The 26,264-nt window shown below is 46.9% G+C and overlaps 2 long non-coding RNA genes across 2 annotated transcripts; one reads left to right on the forward strand and one right to left on the reverse strand.

Moving 5' to 3' along the window:
- Window positions 1–334: 334 nt before the first annotated feature.
- LOC144365386 (uncharacterized) lies at window positions 335–17,244 on the reverse strand. The gene is made up of 2 exons (XR_013423752.1): window positions 17,056–17,244; window positions 335–959 (listed from the first exon to the last, which is right to left on the reverse strand). It is a non-coding gene; the product is annotated as an uncharacterized LOC144365386 (long non-coding RNA).
- An 87-nt stretch (window positions 17,245–17,331) lies between these two features.
- LOC144365275 (uncharacterized) lies at window positions 17,332–25,156 on the forward strand. Its single transcript, XR_013423577.1, has 3 exons — window positions 17,332–17,599; window positions 23,427–23,678; window positions 24,846–25,156. It is a non-coding gene; the product is annotated as an uncharacterized LOC144365275 (long non-coding RNA).
- Window positions 25,157–26,264: the final 1,108 nt, after the last annotated feature.

Genomic DNA, 26,264 nt, shown 5'->3' on the forward strand with positions numbered 1-26,264 from the left:
GTAATTGGATACCTATTAATCTAAGATGTCAAGACTCTCAGGAGTTAGTTAACAAGAAGCCCAGAAACAAGCAGTTCCAATATTGATTTTAATGTCTGAAGGATGTCATTAAACTCGGGCCCCTTTTTGGTCCTTGTGCTAGGCCGTTCCCTGAGTGGTGATATCTTCCCTCTGGTTTCAAGATGGCTGCCGTAGCTCTGAGCCCTCTGTCCTCACACCATAGCTCCCAAAGCAGGGATCCAGAAGGACAGTAAGAAGGATTTATCTCTTGCCAGTCCTTGGGGGAAAACCTTTCTTTCTTTCTTTCTGGATTGAAGAAATGACTTTATTCAGGTTATTACAAAACAGAAAACATTTATTAATGTGGAAAGACAAAGAAAATGAGGGTCCCTGTGGGTTTTACGGAGACTGATCAACAGGGACCCAACCTGGAATCCTATGGATGTTACAGGATATGATCGTCCTCGTAAGGAAGGATGGAGGCGTGTGGTTTTCACTGCAGATATACAAAAGCAAGGTATTTTGTCCCCTGGTGCTCTTTGCTGGGCCCTGAAGTCTCAGGTAAAGTCCAACATTGTCAGTCTCCTCCGTTTGTATGGAACAAATGAATCTCAGATATCACCAGAAAAGTCAGTCGTGGGCCTGCCGAGTGGGGTGGGGCAGGCTTGAGGAGCGTCTTTCAGTGGTTCTGGGGACGCAGTTTAACTAGTTTCATAGGAACAATCTGTTGAAAGGTTAATCACATGGTCAGTGGTTCTCGAAATCTAGAGCCAGAAATCTTAAAAGAGGGATGATGACAAGGACACCGCTCTGATGTCCGGTTGTGGACTGTGAGTGTGATGAGCTCTGTGGATTCCAAGAGGTTGGTGGAGGAGATCCTTTGGTCATACAGCACCACTGCTGAGGTGTCTTGACGCTTTCCAGCTACAACGGGGTGTCCTTGGTCAAGTCCTGCTCACCTAGGTAAGAAACCTTGGTTTTTGTCAATAATCAATATCTAATAAGATCAGCATAAACATAGAAGGTTACTTTGTTAAGACCCAGAATCTTTGCTATCTTGGTAGATTGTATGACAAGAAGGGAAAGAAAAATACCGTATCGTTTCTTTTAGGAGAAAGCCAATACACTAAAAAGAAAAATCACTAACAGAAAATGAATTCAAGTTTGTTAACAGTATCATATTTGATAATAAAGTTCTTTTTAAAAAATGCTATGAATAACACTGCTGTAGGTAGCTCAGCGGTAGAGCACTCGCCTGATATGTGCGGGGTTCAATTCCTAGCACCAAGAAAGAAAAAAGCGTTATAAAAAACAAAGTCAACCTTTAGCCAGCTTTGACCAATGATAAGTAAAATTCCCAAATCTTTCATAATTTTTGTAGCCCATACATATCCTTATAAAATACAACTTTAAATGGCAAAAATGAACAGATCCAAATATACTTTGCCTCTCTATAGCATATAAAAGGTGAAGGCATCTAAACTTAAAACTATGATAAATAATTCATGTATCAATATTTGAATACCCCATAAATAACTCAATTTAGTATCAGTCCAAGGTTTTAAGTTACCTAAAGATCTTGGGAATTATCTTCTATCTGGCATACTATGAAATATAATTGCTGATGAAATAAATTTCTCAAAACAATTATTCATGTGTAAATACAAATTTACACTTTTTATGACTTAAATAAGCTGATATTCCTTCTACTCAGTGTTTATCAGTAAACCTATGTACATTTAGAAAGAACATATCTGAGTAAAATAAAAATCTGTCAATGTAATTTAAACTGTTAAATAAGAGAAAACTGATTTTTATAAACTAAAAATATATTAGTCTTGTTTGCCAAAAATTTACCATATATTGGCTTGAGGGAGACCTTTCTTGGAAGCTCAGCGAACCTTCTCCTCAGGTCTAAGTAGTCAAAGTTCGGCCCAGGCCAGTGCTACCCCACGTCACCGATGGCCTCAGGCCAACCATGGCTCATACACAGGGTAAATGACTGCCAGAAGAGGAAATCTGACGTCTGCCAGGAATAAGAAGGTGACTGCGATTTTGCTCGGCAATCTTACCTTTAACTTAGCCACATTCTTGTTAAAACATTAGGGACTTTGTATACATTATAATTCTCCAGTATTTAGTATCAACCTGAAGATGAGTGAGTCCTGCCTTTTTTTCCCCTTTGTGATTTTTTAAAAATTAGTTATATAAGACAGTAGAATGCATTCATGCACTTTGACATATCATACATAGGTGGGATATAATTTCTCATTTTTCTGAGTGTCCATGTTGCAGAATCACATTGGTCATGCAGTCACATATACACATATAGTAATCATGTCTGTTTCATTCTCTCTCTCTCTCCTATCCCCACATTCCCTCCCCTCCCCTCCTGTCACTTCCCTCTACCTCATCTAAGGTAATGCTGTTCTTCCCTAGAGCCCCACCCCTCCTTATTGTGAATTAGCATCCACATATTAGAGAAAACATTCAACCTTTGGTTTTTGGGGATTGGCTTATTTCGCTTAGCATGATATTCTCCAACTCCAACCATTTACTGGCAAATGCCATGATTTTACTCTTCTTTAAAGCTGAGTAATATTCCATTGAGTATATATACCACATTTTCTTCTTCCTGAAAAAATTTACACTGTTGAGTGCAATAAATCAACTAGGATGTTACATGGAGTTGAGGAATTCAAAACAAGTTTGGGGGGTTACATATTCATTTTAATATTCATATGCAATCATTTATATTTTAGAGAGAACATCTGCTATTTTACCTTTACATGTATCTAGGAACACTGTCATGGGTGAGCTATGTCACCAACATGGACCAAACACACACAACAAGAACCAGCCGAAGAACTGGTTCAGGGCACAGGAGCCTATTCTGGGCCAGGGTCCTGGGGGTCGGCAGTGTCAGAGCGTCATCCTGGATGGTCAGCTTGGGGTGTCAGCCTGGACATGCTCATCACCGGCAGGAGAAACCACACTCTGCTAAAGCCCAAGGGCAGGGATTTGGAGGTTCTTTGTGATTTTCCTGGGATGGGGCCAGGGTGCCATTGTGTCCAGTCACAGGGTGCCCTTCTGATGGACCTCGAGTGAGCAGGTTCCTGCATGGGGAGCTCACGGGCCTAAGTTTTCCCACCTGAGTTTGCGAGGCGCGTGCGCCTGTGCTTCTGGTGAGCAGACAAGTTCCCGGTCGCTCCTAGCAGCACGACTGATTTATCCGTCTGTGCCTTACGGTGGTCGTGCCTGGCAGATGGTGGTGTTGACTTGTACAAAGAAGGTGTGGAGTCATTGCCCCTCAGCCTGAAACTCAGAATGGAGGGCTCAGGGCCAACTGCTGCTCTATAACCAGGGCAGCACAGGTTCAGGCACAGCCAGGAAACTGCTGCTCTGTCCCTGGTGGAGCCGCTCAGCCGGCGCCCCGCGGGCTCTCTGCACCTCTTTGCTGGGTTTGCTACTTTAGAGTCACCAATTATACTTAATTTGGATCATTTCTATCCACATATCAGTGAGTTTTTCTTTTAAAAAATTCTTGATTAGCAAATAAGAATTATATGTATTCATAGGGTGTAGTGTGATGTTTGATATACGTATACGCTGTAGAATGTCTAACCAAGTTTTTTAATGTATATCCATTACCTTATGTGCTTATTTTGTGGTTAAAATATTTAAAATCTGGTTTCAGCAATTTTTAAGTATATAATACATTATTATTCAATAAATCTTGTGAATTTCTTCCTGTCTAACTGAAATCTTATATGCTTTGATCTCATTTCTTCAATCTCCCACCCCTCATCCAGCCCCTGAGAATCACCGTGCTATCTTCTGCTCCTTGGAGTCCAATGTTTTCAGATTCCAGATGTAAGTGAATTATGCAGTCTATTAGATGCTTATCTTTAATTACTTTAATATTTTTTCCTTTTCATCAGAAATCATTATTCAAAACCTATCTCCTATGTCAGTAGTGTAATAGTCAACCGTGATTCCTCTGCTCGATAAGCTTATTAGTTCTCCCATGTCAGGTGAATACATCTTCCACACACATTGTTTAAGAAAAAGAAATGATTTCAGACTTTTACAGTCTCTTTATGAGAAGGGGGAGGATAATAATAGTTCCAAGTTTCTTCTCCTAAAGAGACATAGTTCCTGACATATATTTAAATATTATGGAAATTGAGTGATGTTCTCAGCCCAGCTGGGCTGTGGAACGTGTCTGTCTGCAGGCCCGTGTCCACACGTAACCCATGTGCTCCCCATGTGCCATCACATAGCGTCTCTTGGCTTCTCCCCGCTGATGCACTCAGAGCAGAGCGCAGCTGGGAGGGACCCAGGACAGGTCAGAGGGAGAAGAGGGCCGGCGTGGTGGTGCCCAGCTGGGATCCCAAAGGCTCCAGAGGTTGAGGTGGGAGGATCACAAGTTCCAGGTCAAGCTTAACAAAACCTCGACTCAAAAAGTAAACTAAGAAGAGCTGGGGATGTAGCCAGTGGTGAAGGCCAGATCCCAATGTGGAGACAGAGGAGCAGCAGGGAGCCGAGGGAGACCAGGCTGGCTGCAGGAGTCCTCTGCCTTCAGGCCAGCAGGGTGTGGCCAGGTCCTGTGGCAGCAGCTCCTGCTGGCTTCCAGAGCGGTCCCCACCTCTTGCTGCTGTCCTCCCATGGAGCGTCCCCCCTCCTGCCCACCTCCCTGTGGCTTTCCTCCGCTCCCTGGCCAGGAGGTTTGCCATCTCCCTGTTCACCCTTCCTGGGTGCGGCACCTTTTCTGCCTGCCCTCCACTGACCTGTAAGTATTAAAGGAAAGAAAGAAAGAAAGAGAAAAGAAAAAAGCCTTCAGTGACTGAAGTTCAGATTCCTCCCGAAACACGAAGTCGATGACCTCTGGGCGAGCCGTTCCTTTTCCATCCTCTTTCCAGGGCTCTGTCTCTTGACTCTTAGAAGCGGTGGGTGAGTGGACGTTAGCGCAGAGGCCACTGAAGTATTATTGAGAGTGTTTGAGATGCCATGTTGCCCAGGCTGGGCTCCAGATGCACCTCCTGCCTCAGCCTCCCAAGTAGCCGGGATGACAGGTATTCCCTACCATGCCTGGATAGCGAGTATTTTGAATAAGTGAGTGACATAAACCACTTTTTCCTTTACAATATTAACTCTGGATAATCATTTAGGAGCCTGTTGTAATTACCTGGATGGGAGATTCTTGAGATTGAACTAAAAAACTGATTGTAGATATCAGGACACACACACATATACTAAAATAGTACACGTCAAACAAAAAGTCAGCAGGTCTTGATGCTGGTTAGATGCAATGAGCCAAGAAAAGGATTCAGAGACAAGCAGAGAAGGTAAAGATGCAGTCTGGGATCGTGTTGCAATGAACCTCCCTGTAGGGCAAGGGAGCCTGTCTGTGGTAAGCGAGAGAGACCCTGGAAGGTTTCTGAACAGGCGAAGGCGATCATTAGACACGTGATTTTATTCCTGAAGACAAATGATATCTGTTGGAAACTTACATTGAAAGACCAATGATATGACTCTATTTAAAAACAGAGTAGTGTATAATTGAATTTAATTTTTAAATTTCAAATGACAACATCTTATTCCAGAAGTGCAAAGATGATTTAACACCAGAACATTAATTAAGGTAATTTAGCACCTTAATTACTACATATTAGTAATTATTTGAAGAGGAAGAGAACATCGTGTCATAAAGGCATTTGGCATCAAAACATTGTGGAATAAAAGACTCCTAGAAAAATAGTAATAAAAGTAAGTCCCCTTGGTTAAGAAGTATTTGTTTTAAAAATTATAGTAAGCATTGTGCTTATGGTGAACTGTTAGAAACAGTCCCGACAACAGAACTTACATACTTCCCACGGGCCTGTCTATTTAATGCTTTCCTGGAGATCATAAATAGCACAGTACAAACAGAATTTTTTAAAAAAAGAAACAAGAATTACACGGGAAGAGAGAACATTGTCCTGATTTACTATGTAGAGAATGTAAGAGAATATATAGAAAAACAGAATGGCCTCCAAGAGGTATAGGATTCCCGGCTGCTTGGTCAATGCTGCTGGATGCAGTTTGAGCTCACAGAAATCAACTGCAAAGCTGTGCTCTGATAACAAGTCGTCAACAGCTGGAGTGGCAAAACAACATAGTTATTTGATAAGATAAATTGCAAAATCTAGCAGAACATCCAAGACTTCATGTAGAAACTCTGGCACATTACCAAAGGATAGAATAGAAGATGGAATAAACAGTGATATGCACTATGTTCATGGAAGAGAGGATTCACTATAGTAAAGATCTCAACCATGACTAAATCTAAAAATTTAATTAAATTCTACTCCAAGCAGATAAATTCTTTTTTCTCTTGGGACAAAAGTGATTCAAAAACATACATATGGAAGAGAAGATCCAAAGTGTCAGATATCAAATCATATTGCAAACATGGACAATTAGGATAATGCACTATTAGGGGCATATTTTGTATATCAGAGAGCCGCCATTAAAAATGAGTTTTGAAACAATAGTGCTAAATATTTTTATATATGCAAAAAATTGAATTCTTTCGTTATACCATAATAATTCTAGGCATATGAAAGACCCCAAAATGAGGGCAAAAATTTAAGCTTTTAGAATAACATTTAGGAGAACCTATTTATGTGTGTATAGATGAGAAAATGTTTCTTAAACAAGCCAATAAATACAGACCATGAAGGAAAAGATCAATACACTAGGCTAAATTAAACTTAAAAGATTTCTGTGTAATGTGACGGCATAAAGAAAATTAAAAAGAAAAAAAGGCAAGCCAGTAATTGGGAGAAGATATATGCAGTATTGGTCCCTGGAATGTATAAATACTGCCTCCAAATCAACATGCAAGACAGACCGAATGGAAAAAATGACAGAGGGTATAATTCATTGAAGCAGAAGCCCAAATGACCAATAATCTTACAAAGGAAGATGCACAACTTCACTGGTAATCAGAGAAATGCAAATAAAAGCCAAGTTGAAATGTGCTTTTATACCAAACAGATCATCCAAAATCGATACGGCTTGAAGGATGGAAGGACGTGCGGCAGGGATCTGTAGCAAAGCTTGCTCTCCTCAATGCTAATGAGGAAGCAGCTGGGTGTCACAGAGTTAGGTTGGATATGCCCCTGGTTTTCAAGTCACCGATTCCATAGCTGTGTATTAGCCCTCTTTATAAAATGGAGATAAAAATGCACATGTCACATGATGAAATGGGAGAATAGATTGGACAAGTGAGACTAAGCTACAGTAGTCTGTCCATCTGTCTATCCATCCAGCACCTCTCTTCAGCTCCACACCTATCTGTCTAGTACCAACTCATCTTTAGGTTGTCCATCTGTCACTTAGGTGTCGCCCATGACCGTGCATGGCCTCTCCTCCACTGGCTCCTGGGCACACTGCAGTTGGGCTGCTGAGCCCACTAAGTTTGTTCTTGGGAATGTCACCCACTGCTTCCTCTGTCCAGCCTCACCCTGCCTGATCTCTGGGCCGCGCCTCCTGGGAGACCCCTCTCCCGGCTCCTGGCATGCTGCCTTCACCTGTCCTCACCTCCCTGGCCTCCTTTCCACTCTCCACCCCGCTCCTCTGCTGCCTTGCTGTTCTCCAATGTCACCACCTCTCCTAGTTCCTTCTGCAGCCCCGTTCTCTTTAGGAACTCCTTGGATTGCGTGGTTGATTCTTCCTCTGGTCACCTGTCTCGGTAGTTTCTTCCAGCACACCGTGGACCCTGGATCCTCAATGCCTCCGTCCTGAGGAGGTTGCAACCTCCTCCCTGCCCTCATCCTTTCTCTGTAGACTTCCTGTTCTGGGCCTGATCTCCGAGGATGTCCCCACTGGCCTTTTCACCTGACATCTAATCTGTCACCACAGCCTATTGATTAAATCACAAATATCTTTGCAAATATAATGAAAACTATGGATCTCATAAGGTTTGGTGAGTCGGCATTGCTTCCCGAGGGCTGTGCTGAGCAGTTTTGTATAGTTTATTCCATTTCGTGGGCACAGGAACTCCATGAGGTGGGCATAAGGCTCTTCAGCAGGTTTTCAGAGCAGGATAACAAGGGTCAGTGATTTCTTGTGTGGATGCCAGGCATCTCTTACTAAGGAATCTGCCTTGCAGAGGCACCAAACTTCTTAAAACAGCAATGCCACCACCCAGAGGTTCCCCTGGCTGTAGGGTAACATCCCACTTCTTTGCAGGATGCCAATTCTTGGTGAGCACTGCCACAGCTGTCCACAGATTCTGCTGAGAGTCTGGCCTGGGCTTGCTGGCACTCAGGGCACCCCGTAACTCCTCCTTAGGAGGTGCCACGACCAGGCCCTGCCTCTCTGCCTCAGTTCTCCCCCCTGGCAGCTCCTCAGTGCCCCCTGTTGGCCACCAGGAACTTGGTGAGGTCCGTGGAAGTACTTCTATTATAGATGTACCTCTGTTTAACCTCTCTTGTTCTGGTCGATTCTGTGAGCTTGGCATAGGACTCCTGGCATGGGTGCCATGTGGTGCCAATTCCCCTTCATCACTAAAGGTCCTGTTCTTTCAGCTGCTGGGAAGGTTGTTGGCTAACTTTTCTACTCTTGGCCCTTTGTGGTGGCCTCAGGAAGAGAGCCATCAGGCCCTGGGTCTTCCTCCCCACTGTCCAGGGTGATTCACACCCAGCGGTTGTTCTCAGGGCTCTCTGGAGGCCTGACTCACTCTATCCAACTCAGGCCAATTCTGAAGGGTTATCTTGGCTTCAGAGCTCCCAGAAGCTTCCACTGAGGGCTTGTGGTGACTCCTGATGGCCTGACTGGCATTCTCTCCTTCCCCCTAGATGACAGTGCAGGTGCCGGGAGCACTCTACAGTGCGCCTCCTGAGCTACATCCACTTCAGAGCTGGGATGCTGGACCTGGGCAGCTACCTGGGGGCAGATTTGGGTGGAGCTCAGCACCACTAGGCTTGAATCAGAGGCCTGGAGGTGGGGCCTCCAGAACTTGCTTTTTGGGTACATCATCTCAAGTGATTCTGGTGTCTGCAGAATCCTGGAGGAAAGGGAGATGAGCTTGGTGCCTGCAGGTCTGGGTCCCAGCTCTCGTTCTGCTGCCTTGTGACTCCTGGCAAGTCACTTACCCACCAAAGTGCTCCCTCGTCTGAAAAGCAAGATTCCTTCCTGCAGCCTCCGAGGACTGTTGGAAAGTTCGAGTGAGATAAATCTTGCTAATCATGTTTCTAAGAGCTTAGCGCCATGCCACACACAGCACACAGTTGGTGACTGCCAGTCTCTGGCCCTTGACAGTTGGAGGGATGTGAGAGAATCATCAATGTGATCTGAGGTTTGCAGAATACAGCAGACAAAACCCTCTTGTCCCACCAGGTCTGGGATCCTGCTGCTTGAAATTCTTTTCTCTGGCTGAAGGCATTGTCTCCTACCCTTGTTAACAGACTTGTGCCCTCTGGGTAAGCTGAACTGCCACTCAACCCTCCTGTAAGCTTTTCAAAGTCTGGGCATTGCAGCTGCTGTTGTTAACCAGACTCTCTCCAGGGCGGGTTGAGGAGGATCCAGACTTAAAGGTGAGGACTACTTGGAGTGGAGCAGGCTAAGGATGCTCAAGGGGTGTGGGCTTGGGGAAAGCGAAGGGAGAGGGGAGGAGGTGACTACCTGTCACCAAGATTCCCACTTGATCTGTGGGTCCTGGGTCCTGCAAGTACCCGGCTACTACTTCTTAGGAGTCTTTCCCTCCACCACCTTCTCTATTTCCTAAATCAGACCTGAGGATCTCAGAGCCCTGTTATCAGATTAAACTCCCAGAGTGTGACTCTGGTGTCTAGAGCATCATCATCACCTTGAAATGAGAATGGAGTTGGCCAAGGATGCTGGCAGCCGCCACCCACTGCTCAGCGACACCTCGGACAGGAGCCGGGCTCTCATTTTCAGTCCTGAGATTACATTTCCACCCTTCCCTGAGGTTGCAGCTACCACATTCCCCTCCCCACAGGTGGGGCTGATCTTCCTGGGCAGGTACCGGCACCCAGTGCCATCCTCTCCCTCCTGCCTGTTTCACTCTGCCTTTGTTATAAGGGTACCAGTGTGGTGCGTCTTCTCTGCAGTGCAGGCCCAGGTCCTCTGTCCCTGTCCCAGCAGGGGAATTTTCTTGGGCTTGGCTCCTGATGCTTTCTGAAATCGAGCTGGCCCATCTGGGAAAGGGACCTCACACCTCTCCTTCAATTCTTGAACTCCCGCCCCAGATTCGTCCCTAGGTTGTTGTTCCCATCTGTTTGATTTGGAGCAGTCGTCTCTGCTCCTTAGAGGCAAGGGTAATGCACTGCAGGCCCAGGGTCCACCCTTGGAGCTGTCTGCAGAAGTGAGCAAAGACCACCTCTTCAGGAGCAAGGGAAGCTGTTTGTGCAAAGCTCGCTGCAGCAAGGGAGTGGTCTCCATCACGTAGGTTTGGCAGGCAGAAGAGGGAGAAGACTCGCTAGTGGACAGAAGAGCAGGTCCAGGTGTGCCCTGGCTGGTGGCTGTTGTTGGGGATGCAGGAGGCTAGCTAACCAGGAGCAAAGCATCCTATGGGACTGGTCAGAGGGCCATATTTGACTTTCTTGGTCACTTCTGAGTTGGAAGTGGGAGCAAAGATTAGGGGAGTTGGCAGTCCTGGACCAAGTCCTGACAGTGTAGTGATGGTGGCTTCTGAAGAGCTTTGGTTTGGTGTCCCTGGGTGGGTGCCATGGGGGTTGCCCTTTCCAGTGCTATCATTTTATGTGGCCTGGCCATTCTCCATGAGTATATTTAGTCTCCCCTTCCCAAACTTGGCTGCATGCTGGAATAACATGGGCTCTGAAACCTGCTTATGCCTGCGGGTGACACCTGGGCCCCAGCTGCGGAGATTCTGACTGAAGTGTCTAGAGTCCATTCTAGGCCTGGGGGTGCTTCCATGTTCCCTTGGGTGATTCTAATGCAAGGTTGAAAACTACCTCCTAATGGAGAGGCCATAAAAGGCCAGAGAGTAACTATGTTAGACTCGGTGAGCCCTATGGCCTGCACGGCAACTGCTCAGCTCTGCCATTTTAGCATAGAGGCCATTATGAGCAACATGTGACGAATGAGGGTCCCTGTGTCCTGGTAGATCTTAATTTATACAAGCAGGCAGAGGGCCAGATTTGGCCACTGGCTCTGCACACCTCAACTGCTTCAACTGCCTGATCATCATTTGGAGCACTTGCCCACATTCTTCAGGAGCATTTCCTGGGCCCACTGTCAAGCTTGTGACTGTCAATCTGCAAACCCAAGGCCTCTGTGGGTCTTGACTCCCAAGGGAAGGCAAGATCCTCCCGGGAAAGGGTGCACCTGTTCTGTGACTGATATCTGTGTTGAGCACCATGGTTGTCCAATAAATGGAAGGGCAAGGGAGCTTCAGCTCCACCCTGGTGCAGATCTGACCCCGGGAGCAGGAATCCCAGAGAGGAGGTGAGCCCGGAGCAGCAGATGTCAATGACAGGGACAAGGTTGGGCCAGAGAAAGAAAGGAGGAAGAAAAGAGTAAAGAAAGATAAGGGTCAGACATGACTGGGAGCAGAGAGGTTTCTGGGAAGTCTCCTGGCAGATTCCAGAGCTTCTCAGGTGACTTGAATTCTCCCCTCCAGGAGGCAGGGCTCCCACCACCCACCAGCTCCATTGTGTCCTCTGGAAGGGGCACCCAGGAGCTGCTTAGAGTGATGACAGCGTCGGGATACCATACCTGTGGAACGCCTTACGCTACCTTCTATTTTATAATGATGACATCACTCTGTTATTCAGTCTCCTATTTTATGAAGGTCTTTTCCTAGACCAGCTTAACTGAAGTCAATCAAAATTTTGGGTACAAGCAGTACCATTATGGTTCTCGATTTTCAGGTAAGCAAACTTAGGCAAATCCCTTTGCCTCTTGGATTACCCCAAGACTACGTAAGTTTAGCTTGTAGAGGCAACTGTGAGAGACCCCGAACATGCCCTGCCACCCCCAGGTGAGACTTCCAGAGCCATGCAGTGTCTTGGCTCCTCACAGGGGCTGGCTTTCTCTCCTTTAGCAGACACTCAGAAAAGCAGCAACAGAGTTTATTTTAAAGGGATAGAACAAAAATCCCCAAATAGTCTTGTATCCGATGATCATAAAAATTAGATTTTGGGATCTACTTTTGGGTGGTACTTCTATTTCCCAAAGAAAGAGAAATAATAATAAAACCATGAAGACCAAAGACACTTAAGGTATCAGATCAGTAAAACATAGCCAAGACACTCAAAATAATAGCAGCTTCTTAGGATATCTAAAACAAAGTAAAAACACTCCCCACCCCCCCACCCCCCCAAAAAAAACCCTACCTACTGTCTTTTTTGTTCTTCCCTTTTTCTAAAAAAGAGATAAAGCAACAGCCGATTTTCTTTGAATAGATTTGTGAAAAATCGTGTTTCCTTCCATCCTCACAGGGTGCTGCCCTCTGGCAGGCCGCTGTCCTTGCACCTAGAAGATGGCGCCTCACCCTTCCAGCCCTCCTGCGGTGGAGCACCAGGCAGAGTACTGGCCTGCACTGAAGCAGACGTTCAGACCCTCCCTGGCAGGTGAGCCCGGGTCTGGCCACTCCATGCAGCTGTCTTCCTCCAGAGCCAGGACTCAGAGTGAGAAAGCAAGCATGACACCGCACACAGCTCCTCACGACCTGCACTGGAAGTCGCCTCCCATCACCTGAACCCGGCTCACTCACTAGTGAGTCCCTACGTCCAGCCCCTGCTCAGAGGGGAAGCCTAGCCAGGGTGTGATATCAGGATGCGGGGGCCGGAAGGGCCATCTCAGAGGCTGCCTCCACTTCTGTGTTCCGAACCAGAAGATAAGTGGAACCCAGCTAAGCCCCAAAGAGCCCAGACGCATGCAACCTAGAGACCCATCCGTGGGAAAGTCAATGATACCTTGGTGAGTCTTGTACCTGATGAGTATCATGAAAATTGGTTGTCATTGCAGAGAAAGTTGGCTGAAGTTCTTAATCAAAGGAAAGCTACCTCTCTCCAGAACTTTCTACCTGCTGATTTTTCTCCACAAAAATGTATACTATAGCATATGTGATAAAGTACCCAGTAGACTAAATAAAACATTCTCTACGCTTTTCCAATTGTTGGTTTGTTTATCATTTGACGTCACCTTCCAGAATGTTCATGCCAGGAGGGCTGGGACTTTTGTCGGTGCTGTCCCCAGCTATATCCCCAGTGGCTGGAGCAGTAGAACAATGTTTGCAGTGCAATATTCCCTTTGCAAATATTTGTTGAATGGATGAATGGATAAATGCTGATGTAAGAGACAGGTCTGGGAATTATGGATGTCAAAGAGTTTCTCTCTTTGGAAAGAACAACAACTGCATTGGATCGATGAGCAGCAACTTTAGAGACATCTCCAGGGAGATTTTTTTTCTCACTTGGGTGAGATGCTCTGCCCCTCCACGGCTCTGGGCTCTTCAGGGTAGTTTGTACCAATTGAGATCCATGCCAAGTTGACCTCCTGAACACAAACTTGTTCTTTGATGTTGAGTCCAACAGTCAGAAAACGTACAAAGATGACATGCAAAGAGGCCCAGGCGAGCGGGTGGACACGGGGCCCACTGTGACCTCCTGCTGTGCCATGTAGTATTCAGGTGAAGGGCACACTGATGTGTGTGATGTGATGTCTATCTGTCTCCCGGGGCTGCATGGCAGTGTCACACTGGCAGCTCAAAGCGGCTAGAAATTCACAATGCAGGGGTTGCCCAGGTTGGCCCCTGGAGAGGGCCTGAGGGGGAAAGCCTGCCCGAGCCTTTCTTGAGGCTGCTGTGGCAATGTTAGGCTTTCCCCACTGTAGACATGCTTCTCCAATCTCTGTCACCTCCGCGTAATAGTCTCCATGTTTGTTTCTGTGCCTGTGTCTCTCTCCCTGTTCTTATAGGAACGTGATTTATGTTGGATCAGGACCCATCCAGTGATCTCATCTCAGCCTGATGGCGTCTCCAGAGAGCCTGCACATTTCCAGATGAAGTCACATTTGCACATCCTGGGGGCTGGAACTTCCATCTATCTTTGGGGGGGACTAAATTCAACCCATGATGGCTTCAGCCTTCCTGAGTCTTAGTGAGCTCAGCGAGACAGAAGGAAAGAGGAACGATGCAGACATGTGGGGACCACAGGGCATTTCGAGCAGAGGAAGGAGAAGAACTGTGGCCCAGAGACCTAGGTATGGCTCACAGGTGGAGCTGCAAACAGCTTGGAAATGCAGCTGAGGGCTTGTGCAGGGCCCTGCAAGGCCAGGCAGAGGGGCAGCTCTGAGGGCCAGGCTTCAGAGCTCAGACTTTTGGGGACAGAGGAAAGGGAACTATTAGTCCCTTCCGGGGTGATAGATGCCAGGACTCTGGGGAAGCACATGAAGCTGCAGGCTCTGTGGCTGTGGCTGTGCCTGGGAGAGTGTAAGGGCAAGGGAAGGGCTGACAGGCATGGGCATCCTGGTCAGCGTCAGGCAGACAAGGACGGGGGCCTGAGCAGGTGGGGACAGGGCAGGAGGCTTTCTCCCAAGGGGCTGGAGTGCTTTCCTCGGGGAATGACAGTCCCAAGAGAGTTACTGTGAGTGATTTTAGAGCCCAAGCCACATGCTCCATCAATAAGCTAAGATGTATTATGGAATAATAATATATATTCTTGGTATATTATGATTGCACACTAGACTTCTTGAAAATCAGCCTGTCTCGTTCATGGGTTCAGTTTTGACTCGGTGAATTCTCTTTGTTCTTCAACAGCCTTTTGCAGACGCCTGTCCTGGGTTGTCCTGGGTCAGTCTTCAGGACACCAGGGGAAGGGAAGTGGAGGGGCAGAGAGCGCCTCCGGATCCAGCTCGACTTCAAGGACACCAGGGTTTAATTAGCGGAGAAGAGAACGTGGGCATGAGGTAGGCTGGGCGGTTAGGGCTGGACTGAAATCGATGCGGCGTCTGTGCCGAGATCACCGCGGCCGCATCGTGTTAGAAAACTCCAATTAGACAAGACAGCAGCGCCGGAGCCTGGTTAGCATTCCAGGCAGGGGCTCTAACGAGCTCGCTGCCAGCAGCACAAACAAATGACCACTCGGAAAAGGGCACTGTCCTGGGAGGGAAGGAAACCTTGTCAAGGGACAGGAAATGGAATGACTGAGAAGACAGCCCTCACCCGAGGGGGGGGCGGGCTTGTTGTAAGTTGCAGCTAGAACCCTGCACGACTGTCCTCAAAACTTGAGCGTTCAGTTCCCGGGTGTCCTTCAAAATCCCCCAGAACAGCCAGCCCTGACGCCAACCAAGGGGCCCTGCAGGAAGGGCATGGGGAGCCCGGGGCCAGCCACACACCTTCATCCTTGGCCTCCCCCTGGGGCCACCTCCTCTAAAAGCCTTTCTGGGGAAAACTAGTGCCACTGTCCTTTCCTGTCTCTGGAATTTTAGGAAATACAAAGTGCACCCTTCAGAATGCATTTTCAGGGAGATATTGAATCTGGATATTAGTCTCTGATTCTATTCTAAGCTGCCAGCATTTGCTGATGGGAAGAGTGAGTCTTTTCCAGGCAACTGCCACTGCAGCTACCTAGCACCTCTCGGGATTTAATCACTGCCGGGCCCTGCTCTAATCATCTGCTAACGCAGGCTCTCACCTCGAACACCCTCTGCGCAGACAGGGACACTTACATAACATGGCCAAAGGCACAAAGCGAGGGGAGATGGCCAGGCTGTAAACAGGAGCCTGGCAGCCCCCAGAGGCTGATCCTAAACCTCCACACGCGGGCTGCAGGCTGCCACTGCGCGTGGGGCCCTAGGACTTGGGCTAGTTCCTTCCTACCTTTGAGCCACAGGTTTGGGTCAGGCACGCCACTCTGCCTGCAGCCCCCAGGTTCTTAGGGTAATGGGCTCTGGTGGAGACTCCTGTGCAGGGGGCAGCACTGAGCCATGTGTTGCAGGGGACTGACTGGCCACCTACTCTGCAGAAATCAGAACTCCACAGGCAGAGGGGAGAGAAGGGAGGGGGTAGGCTCGGGGCAGGAAGGATAGTGGAACGACTGGGACATTATCACCTTATGCACATGTACGAGTACATGGCCAGCGCAAACCAGAAGAATGAGAAGTTAGACTCCATTTATGACTTCTCAGAAGTTGTAAAGTATGATGTGTCAAAGTGCATTCTACTGTCACGTCTAACTAATTAAACAAATTAAAAAAAATCAGAACTCCTTCCTTGTCAATTTGCACTAGGAAAGACATGGGGCCATAGGACTTCAGTGGTAAGGCCCATTGTTTCCCCTGGTTCCTATGCACCCTGGCCCCCAGGTGGGTATGGATGGAGCCCTGAGGTGTGAGCCAGGTGGCCCACAGGAGCAGCTACTCTTGCAGAGGCACAGAGCTAGGGTGGAAGAGGAGATGGCGGGAGACGGAGCCCGGGGCCTGGAAGACCACCCTCTATGAGAAGTCTGAAAATTCTCAGACTTGGCTGAGGAAGTAGTTATGACCGCCTCTTGGTCCACGTTGGACAGTGAAAAGCGTCTCCCTAATGACACACCCCTGGACTTGTAAATGATCAGCGACAGAGGCCCCCTCTGAAGTCTTGTGCATGTTGGGAGCTGGCCTGGGTCAGAGCTCTGAGGAAAGCAAACAGGGCCTTTGGGTGTGACCGTGGACAGGCCTGGAGGCCAGGGAGGAGTTGTCTCTGAGAAGACACCTGGGGGAGGGGGAGAAGCAGCCATCGAGTGACCCGCCCAACACAGGTACCCAGTGAGCAACAGCGGGCCGAGATGAGGGGCTTGACAGGCTTGAGAGGGAAGAAACAAAACACAAACCGGAGTGTGCCAGAGCTGGGAGGGGAGAGGGGGTGCAGGGGACACAGCGTGAGGTGCACTCAGGCCCCGAGTTAGATTTTAGATTTTAATTCCAGTAACGTGGGACGTCTGGAATAACCTTTGCCATGGAGCTGTCTGGCCATAAGTCAGTGAGCTGAGAAAAGTAAAAGCAGCCTAGCACCACAAAAAAAATGATTTAAAGACTCACCAAGGCCCTTTGAAACCATGGCGTGGGCAGGCCCCATGTTCCGGTGGTTAGAACAGAGACGGTGCCCACCCTTGTTCTGAGTTGAGTTTTGTATCATATTTGGTAAATCAGGAGCAAGATATTTAGGACAAGATGACATTTGGACTTCAGCACGCTGCTTGCTGTGGTTTCAGAACCCTTAGGGTTGACCATGACCTTTGCTGGGGGGTGTGGGCACTGGGAGGGCTGGCCTTGGGCATGCTTTCCAGACTCCCATTGCAGGAGAGAGCAGGAGGAGCACTTCCAGACCTGTAGACTCGCTGTCCAGTTCTAGCATCTTGCCATCCTTGCTGCTGGAGAGTTTTAAGAAATGAAGCGATTTAGCAGAGGCCTGCTCCGTAGCAGTAGTGACAGCAGAAAGCTACTGACATTGTGTTGGGCAGGGGCACTTCACATGTATCGATTGGCTCATTCCATCCCCACAGCAATCCCCGGAAGCAGCAGCCACAGGATTCCTATTTCATAGAGGGAGAAAGGGAGGTACACAGAAGTTGCAATTGCCAAGGTCAGTCCTGTTGGTAGGAAGGCTGACATGTAAACAGTATTCTGAATTCTTTTTTTTTTTTTCTTTTTAGAGAGAGGGGAGAGAGAGAGAGAGAGAGAGAGAGAGAGAGAGAGAGAGAGAGAGAGAGAGAGAGAGAGAGAGAATTTTTTTTAATATTTATTTTTTTTAGTTTTCAGCGGACACAACATCTTTGTTTGTATGTGGTGCTGAGGATCGAACCCGGGCTGCACGCATGCCAGGCGAGCGCGCTACTGCTTGAGCCACATCCCCAGCCCTATTCTGAATTCTTAACTACCATGCTCTACTGACTTAAAATACAGACTAGATCTGGGCATATTTCCCAAGTTTATAAAACTTGGGAAATAGTGTATTCGCTCAATGCAAATTATTCTTTCTACTTTGAGTTTTACCCGTGTTAATATATTTTGTTCCTTTTTAAATACAGCATAGTATTCCAGAATCAGATGTTTCCCAATTTATCACTGATTTTTCCATAGATAGATACTTGCGTGGTTTCTAATTTTTTCTCTTTCAGGCAGTACAAAGAACATTTTTGTCTCCTTATGAACATGCCTCCCTTTAGACATTTCTAAGTGTCTCTGAGCTCCCCATGTTAAAGCCTTACATGCACAGGATTTCGTTATCTGTTCTGGGTTTGTTTGTTTCCTTTGTCGCCCAGCTGGACAAGCAACTCCACAGGGCGAGGTTTCAGAACCTCGGGCTATGCCAGACCTACCCCCAGCATCATGGGACCTTCCACATTCCTGCGTTTGATGGAATTGCTCTCAGTCCCCTCAGTTTATACTCCCATCCGGATGCACGGAGTCCTGCAGGTAGCGCCGTCCCTCCGTCACTGACGTTGTAGCGCACGTTCATTCTGTTTTGGGCAAATTCCCAATACCATTACTATTTTCAAAGAACAAATATTTGACTTTGATCTTTTTCTGCTTTTGCATTTTTCTATTTTATTTCCTCTCCTAGGTCTCATTTTTCACTCCAGATTCTCGAGAAGCATTGGTTGACTAACTTATCTTTTCCCTTTTCTAACGTAAGTGGTGGAGAGGTTATATATTTCTCTCTAGGGATTGCTTTCAGTTGCACTGCAAAAGTTTGGGTGGGTAAAACATTGTCTCTTTAATGTTCAGTTCAAAATACTTCCCTTAAAAACACTTTTTCTTTGACTCAGATTATTTACAAGTATATTGTTTAATTCACAAATAGTTGGTGATTTTTAACATGATATTTTTGATATGTATTTCTAGCTTAATTTTACTATAATTACAGAATTAATCTGAATGATTATGATCCTTTGAATTCTGCCAGGGTTTATTTGCAATCCATTATGCGAGGAAAGCTGTGCGCAGCGTTCAATATGTGTCAGATGACTTGAGTTTGCTGTTTTGTTCTGATTTTCTTTACCTCTATGGATTTTTTTCCTCTGCTGGAGCTATCAGCTATTGTGAGATGTGTGATAAAATTTCCATTATCATCATGAATTCCTTTATCTTTCCTTTTAGTTCTGCAAGTTTTTGCTGTATGTATCTTGAAGCTAAATACAGATTCATAAGTGTTATTTCTTCCTGAAGGTTTAACCCCTTTTTGCTGAAGGAAAAATATTCTTTTCTCATAGTAATGTTTTATCTTTAAGTCTGTCTTGACTGACATTAGTATAGCTGGGCCTGTGTTTTGTTTTTTGATAATGTTTTCATGATATCTGTGGGCTTTGAATATTCCTTGGCTCTATTAATTAAGGTATAACTCCCACAAGCAAAAAATATTGTCAGATTTGCTTTTACGTATACTCAGGTGACCTCAAAGCCTTAATTGGAACATTTCCTCCATTAAGAGTTGAAATAAGCCCTACTGTGCTTGGGTTCTATTGGCTTCCCCACTATTGATTTTCTAAATGACCATTGATGTATTGCAGGTCCCCTTCTCTCCCTCTCCCTCTCTTGCATTAGAAAATGATTGTCCCCTTTATCCTACAGAGTGGTTAGTTATGTCCGCTTCTGTTTTGTCAGTGTTTACCATGTGATCAGAAAGTGGCCCCTTGACCTCTGTGGTCTAACACGGCAGGAAAACACGGAGGTGGAAACTAGAACTCGAGTCCTTGGAGAGGAGTGGTCTGCGTGAGCTTGGTAAGGCACCAAGGTTGCCTAAGGAGACCTCCCTCCCAGGAGCTCCACATCTAACAAAAGAAACCAGCCAAAACCGCAGAGACCAGAAAATACCCCAGAAAAAATAGAGAAGGTAGCGTGAGCACATCTTCCCTAAAGGCCAAAGGACGTTTTCCAGCCATCCCTCATGATCCCTCCCCCAGCGATCCCACGTGAAAACATGGAAACTCGGGCCAGAATGAAGCGCCAGGCCCGACGTGAGTGTAGGAGCGAGGTTCCTGAAAACGACGCAGGTCGGGGCAGGGAGCAAAAAGAGCTGGAGAGTTTTGAACCCCTGGATGCGGAGGAGGTGGCTGTGGACAGGTTAGCCCTGGGCATCCCTGTGCTGTGCTGGTGAGTCCTGGCCAGAGCTGGCTGCGCGGCTGCAGATGTCCCTCAGACTCTAGGCCGGCGCGCCTGGGGCTGGGTGCGTTTTCTTTAATGTGAATCACATCTCGGTTAAACAGATTTAAAAAGGAACAATGGACTAAAGGCCCCGTCCAGACAGCACCTGGAGTGGCAGTGGGTGTAGGATGAGTGCCTGGGCACGCGGGCCGCTTCCCGGGTCGTAAGGGCCGTCTTCCGTCCTTGATCCTTCTTCATCTGTGCGAGTTTTGCTTTATATTTTAAAGAGACTTTCTGGTATTCTTTGTGGTGAACTCACCCATTCATCGTTTGGGTTTATTCTGAGTTAACCTATGTTTTGCTGCTGTTGGTGAGTGAAGCTTCTTAAAATGGACGTGGCCGCCTGTGTTGCCAGGCGGCTGGAAAGGCTATTCATCACTGAGTGGATTTCTCTTTGAAGTGATTCTCCCAGGGCTTCATCTCCCTTAGTGGAGAGAGAGGCCAGTGGAATTGTCGGAACTGTGAGGTCCCTTCCAGCAACGTGACTATGTTTTTTCTTTTGTTTGGGCCTGCTAAAACCTTTGAGAATGTCAAGGACGCTTTTAAAATTACATCACCAAAGACCTTTCTATTTCAGCTTAAAGCGGGCCCGGTCCCTGTCTGGGTCACATTAGGGCAATTTCTTCTGCGATTTATTCCTATTGTCTGAAACAGCGTTGTCTGCAGAGATTTTGCTTTAAAACCTGGGAACGAAACACCCTTTATTTTCCTCTGAGAACACACAAAATGTACTGATGCAAAATATCTGTAAGACATTGAACTGTATAGTGGGAAAAGCAAAGTCCCCCTGAAATCCCCTCTCACAGAGAACCTCTCTCATCAGTTCAGCATCCGTTTCTCCCCTCTCTTGGTGCTCAGACTATTCATACGTCTTTACACAGCCGACGGGCATCAGGTGATGCTCCATCCCGAGAGGCCGGCTGCTGGGTGATTTCACAGAATTGACTCATAACTGTTACCCTTGCCTGAGGACCCCCTCCCAACAGGTTTAGGATGAAGGCCTGGCCCCCAGCATTCCCCCAGGAGCGTTGCCCCAGGTTGTGCCCTGGATCCGTCTTCCTGACCAGGTGTGCCCTTTGACTTTGAACTTGGGGAACCTGCTGTTCCCTCCCGGCTCATGGCTCTCAGCCTCAACCCCACCCTCATCCCTGTCGTTGTTGCCTGGTGTAGTGCCCAAGGACCTGAATGTCAGTCCCTCTTGGCATCCCACGGCTTGTCCTTTTCTGAACCAGGATGGTCTGTCTCTAGTCCAATACTTGCCTGTTACCGGATGCCTTTGTGACCCACAGGACTCACGGGGACAATGACATGTTGGCTATGGATCTGTATTTTTTTCCAGGCAGCATCTAATACACTATAAGTAAACTTTTGATATTGTGAATTTCGTTATTGTTTTCTCCCATCACTCTTTTGTGGGTACATGCTGGCTTAGGGGTCAGTCCTGACCTCTTTAGTGAATTCTTCACAGCCTCCTGTAATATGACACATCACCTGAGAGTTGGGCGATTCCTGGCCTTGGTCTTGGGGATTTGCTGTGGAACTACCATTGAGAGGTGCCCTGTATAGGAGCACTGGATAAGGAGTTAGGGGACTGGCTTCTAACCATCATTCTCTTCTACTTACTTTGACTTTGGACAAGTTGCTTTGCCTCTCTGATCTTCAGTATTATCTATAAAATGAGGGAACTGAACTCCAAGTTTCAAAGATCTAAAGTTTTTTAGCATTTAAAACTTTTTAATGACAGCGTGGAATAATCAGTCTCTTCCCCTCATATTTCTTATTGGTGCACTCTAATTGTACCTAACAGTCAGATTCCTTGTTATATCCTCATGCCTATGCATACAGTATATTTTGGCCTATATTATTCCAAGTATCTCCCCTGGAATAATCTGTCTTAAGAGTACAAGTCTGTAAATTTTTACAAATGCGTCTAGTCATGAACCTGGAAGTCAGGATTCAGAAAATTCTGCCATTCTACCATCTAGTTCATGCCCATCTCCTGTAAGCAAACGATCTTCTGACTTCTTTCATCACAGACCTATTTTCCAGTTGACCTGAGTAGAGTAACAACCCTTGTGCGTTCTCCTCCTGCTCCTGGCTTCCTGTGCCGGGATCCTGTCTGTGTACCTGTCCACATGGCTCCGTGAATCAGCAGCTGATCACATCCTAGTCTCATCTCATCGTAGGGGTATATCACCACGCATGCGGCACAGGCTATGTGCCAGGACTTGGTGACCTTGGTTTTTCCGTGGCAGCTATTGTGGTGGGAGGGAGACCACATATTGGTTGTGATTTTAATCTGCATTTCCATGGTGATGAGGGATTCTGGGCCTTTGCATGTGCCCACTCGCCATCTTGACCTCTGGTGAGGTGCTGTTCAAGTCTTTTACCCATTTTTCAGTAGGACTGTTAGTCTTATTAGTGATTGCAAGAAGTTCTTATAAATTCTGGACACAAGTCCTTTGTCAGACATTTGAATTTTGATTACTTTTTCCAATCTGTGATTGACTATTATACGAGCCCTTTGTTGGATGAAATGAACCTTCTAATTTTAATTCAATTAAAAATGCTTTGAGCCCTCATTTCCTATTCAAAAGATATTTTTCCTTATCTAAGAGTTATAAGACTTCTTTTATATTTTCTTCTGGAAGCTTTAGAATTTTAGCTAATGTTAGTCAAGTCTATGATCCATCTTGAAATGATTTTTCTGTATCGCATGAGGAGGGGGTGATTTATTTTTTTCTGCTGCACTTGAAAAACTCTACTGCAATGTCAAATAACAAATGATCCATCCCTTGGTCTGCTCATCTGTCTGTCTGCTGCTCTCACATGCTGTAGCTTTATGTTACATCTTGGAGTCAGTCAGGTAATAGGAATAGTCTAGCTTTGTCTTCAAGATTTTTTTTTCCTTTGGCTATTTCAGGTCTTTTGCGTTCTCATATATTTTTAGAAACAACTCAGCCCATCTTAACCATGACTTAAATTTAGAATCACTAAATATTAATAATAAATACTGGGGAAGTGTTACTATGTGCTGGGCAAGATGCTAAGTGCTGTAGGTTCGTGATCCATCACATTTACAATTCAAAACCACCGTTAGAAATGTGTACTATTATCAAGATCCTTTTACAGATGAGAAAATGGAAAGCGAAGAAGATAATGTTCAAGTTTCAAACCCAGTCCTCTCTTTCCCCAAATTCAATGGTCCCAACCCCTACTCAAGTATCCCTGTAAACCCTGCAACTTTTCAATTCATATTTTAACAGGGACTTGATTTTCATTAATCACAAATAAGTGAAGTTTCACAGACATCAAGGATGGAGAACAAGCAATCAGTCAAACCCCCTGGGAGGACCCGACAGGGTGGCAGTGAACACAGGCACCGGCAGGAGTGACTGGCACCCCTCCGCTGAAGAGAAGCCAGGATGGGTCCTTGGTGAACTTCACTGTGAATGTGAAACACTTCCTTCTCCTACCGCGCTCCAAGCTGTGTCTGCATATGCGTTGCCTTCATATGTGTAAGCCTCAGGTCTACATTTAGGGTTAATCTCAGTTCTAAGTCATGGGGAATCTCAGTTCTAAGTCTTTGTTGACACTTCGGTGCAGTTGGTAAAGGGATTATAGAACACAGTGGCAGAAAAACAGTGTTTGGAGATGACTTCAGATTAGAGGAAAGTGTGAAGATTCAGAATCTCTTTGGCTCCAAAGCTTTCAATTTACCTATGTGGTCCTGAGTAGAGACAAGGGAGCCTTCTGAAGAATTATGTGCTAAGGAGTGTCTGCAGGGACATCTCATTTCACACCCATCCCAAGGAGTGTGGAGGGTCACTCACTCGGAGAGGTGCATGTGTCACCCAGAAAAGGCTTTGCTACAGACTGCAATAGGGGAGGGACACCTCTTTCCAAATGCATCCCTGCTAGATGCAGAGTTTGGAGATGTGCTATTGACAACTAAGAGCCTCCTCTAAAACCCTAGAAGCAGCTATATGACCCTCACGGTGTCCCGATTCTCCTTGAGAGAGAAAAATTTCCATCCCATCCAACTGAGATATACTGCCAGGCAGGCTCCACTCCTTGATCTGTCCTTTTGGATGTGAAGGAGAAAGGCCAGTGCCCTTGGTGTGGCCGGCTCCTCTACGCAGCACGCAGCCCGGCCCCCCAGGCCTGAGCGTGCTACCTGCTGTCCACTGTAGCCTTCTTCACGGGGCATTTCATTTCCTACTCACAAGTTCCTGTGGGTGTATCAGTGGTGTTTTCCTTCTCCCCATCATGTTGATGAAGAGGGCGTTTGGGGTTACAGATGGTGATGTTTCAGGACTCTGAGTCAAAGGCACAGATTTTCCAGCAGGAAGCCTAGGGGCAATGGGTTTCAACCCCTGCAGTTGTGACCTGCATTTTCACATGGGTGCTAATGGCCTCTTCTTGGAAGGGATCAGCAGTTTTCATCAGATCATCTAAAGGGAATCCAGGACCCCACAATGGGAGAGGAGAGAGAGAGAGAGCGTAGCATCTTGGGGATGTGAGCATAGTGGCACCCGCTGAAGACAGGAGGACTTACAAAGGAGACCGAAAGGAAAATTAGTTTTGCACCAAAGACCACGACCAAAATCTTCTCTGAGCCAACATTTCCTGATCCTGGATTCTGTCTTGATAGGGGTTCTCCCCTCTTCCCACCCCACCTGCAGCTCTTTCATGAGGTAGAATCAGAGCGGTCTCTCATGAAAATCTTGGAAGAGAAGACGTCTCACACTGGACGGTCACAGCCTCAGAGAGCCAGTCTTGGAAGTCGGCAGCTTTCTGCCATCCCTGCCTCAGCTGTGGAGGGAATTGGCTTCAACTCCATTGCCCCCCTCTGCCTCCTGCCCAGCCGACAAGCATGCCCGGGAAGGTGAGCGGGGTACTGAAGGAGCCCTTCACTCTGGTCTCAGGAAGTGCTGCAGCCTGCCGGGGGCTGCCTGGGCACCTGATGACCATGCTCTCCACCGGGCTGACCCATTATTTAGAATTCAGAGCCCAGAGGCTCTGGAAGCAACGTCCAGCCCTTTTCACTCTTTGGAACTTACCTTTCTATTCTGTGAGATCAGAAATTGGAGTAGATGCTTCCCCAAATTGCTTCTGGCCCTTAGGTTCTCTCTACTCCGGCCACATTCTCTTCAAGACGAAACATCAGAAAGGGTGATCAATTTTCCAAGATCACAGAGTGGGTGAGTGGGAAGCCTGGGAGAGAACTTAGGTACGTGAAGGGAAGAGCCGATTTCTGAAGAAGAACGTTAAGCAAATGATTCCAAAAGTGAGTTTCCAAACCAGGCGACGCGCTTCCCTTCTGGTCCTCGCTTCCTCTGCATGTGGCCAGAAAGAAAGCGGACACCCACAGCAAGGGACCCAAATCTCAGCTACCAACTTGGAAGTTTTTGTTCATAGGCTGTGGCATCTCTGTTTATCAATATATAACTAAGAAAGGAAAAGGGAGCTTTCTCCATCCCCTTCCTCACTGCCTCCGATTTCATCAGCAAGTGAAAGCCCCTTGAGCACTTTGTCATTTGTCACAGTGCATGGTGCCAGGGACGTGGTGTGAGCCACCCAGAGTGAGTCATTTCTCTGGAAGGACAGCTCGCGTGTGAACAGGGTGGGCGCTGTGGCAGGCTCTGGGACAGAGGTCTCCTGTGCATGTCCCATCTTGTCCTCCCCACTCCCAGGAGTGCCATTTGCTGAACCAGCTGTCAAGAGCACTTAACACTGTGATTCATCTTTTTTTTGTATTGGGGATTGAACCTATGGGCACTTAACCACTGAGCAACATCCCCAGCACTGTTTTATACTTTATTTAGTGACAGGGTCTTATTGAGTTGCTTATGGCCTTGCTAAGTTGCTGAGACTGGCTTTGAACTCGCAATCCTCCTGCCTCAGCCTCCCAAACCACTGGGATTACAGGCATGTGCCACCACACCACACTCAAGACTGATTTGTCGTTTGGAGATGGTAGGTCTCTTGGATACTGCCTGGCTTTAGGAGCTGGGAGCTCAGTGGCCGCCCTCAACCGGCTCTTAGAAGTAGCTGGGATTCCAGAGCACATAACCAGTCAACTCACTATGTCCTGAAATAGC

Source organism: Ictidomys tridecemlineatus, chromosome 7, assembly GCF_052094955.1.
Source record: "Ictidomys tridecemlineatus isolate mIctTri1 chromosome 7, mIctTri1.hap1, whole genome shotgun sequence".
Classification (NCBI taxonomy): Eukaryota; Metazoa; Chordata; class Mammalia; order Rodentia; family Sciuridae; genus Ictidomys; species Ictidomys tridecemlineatus.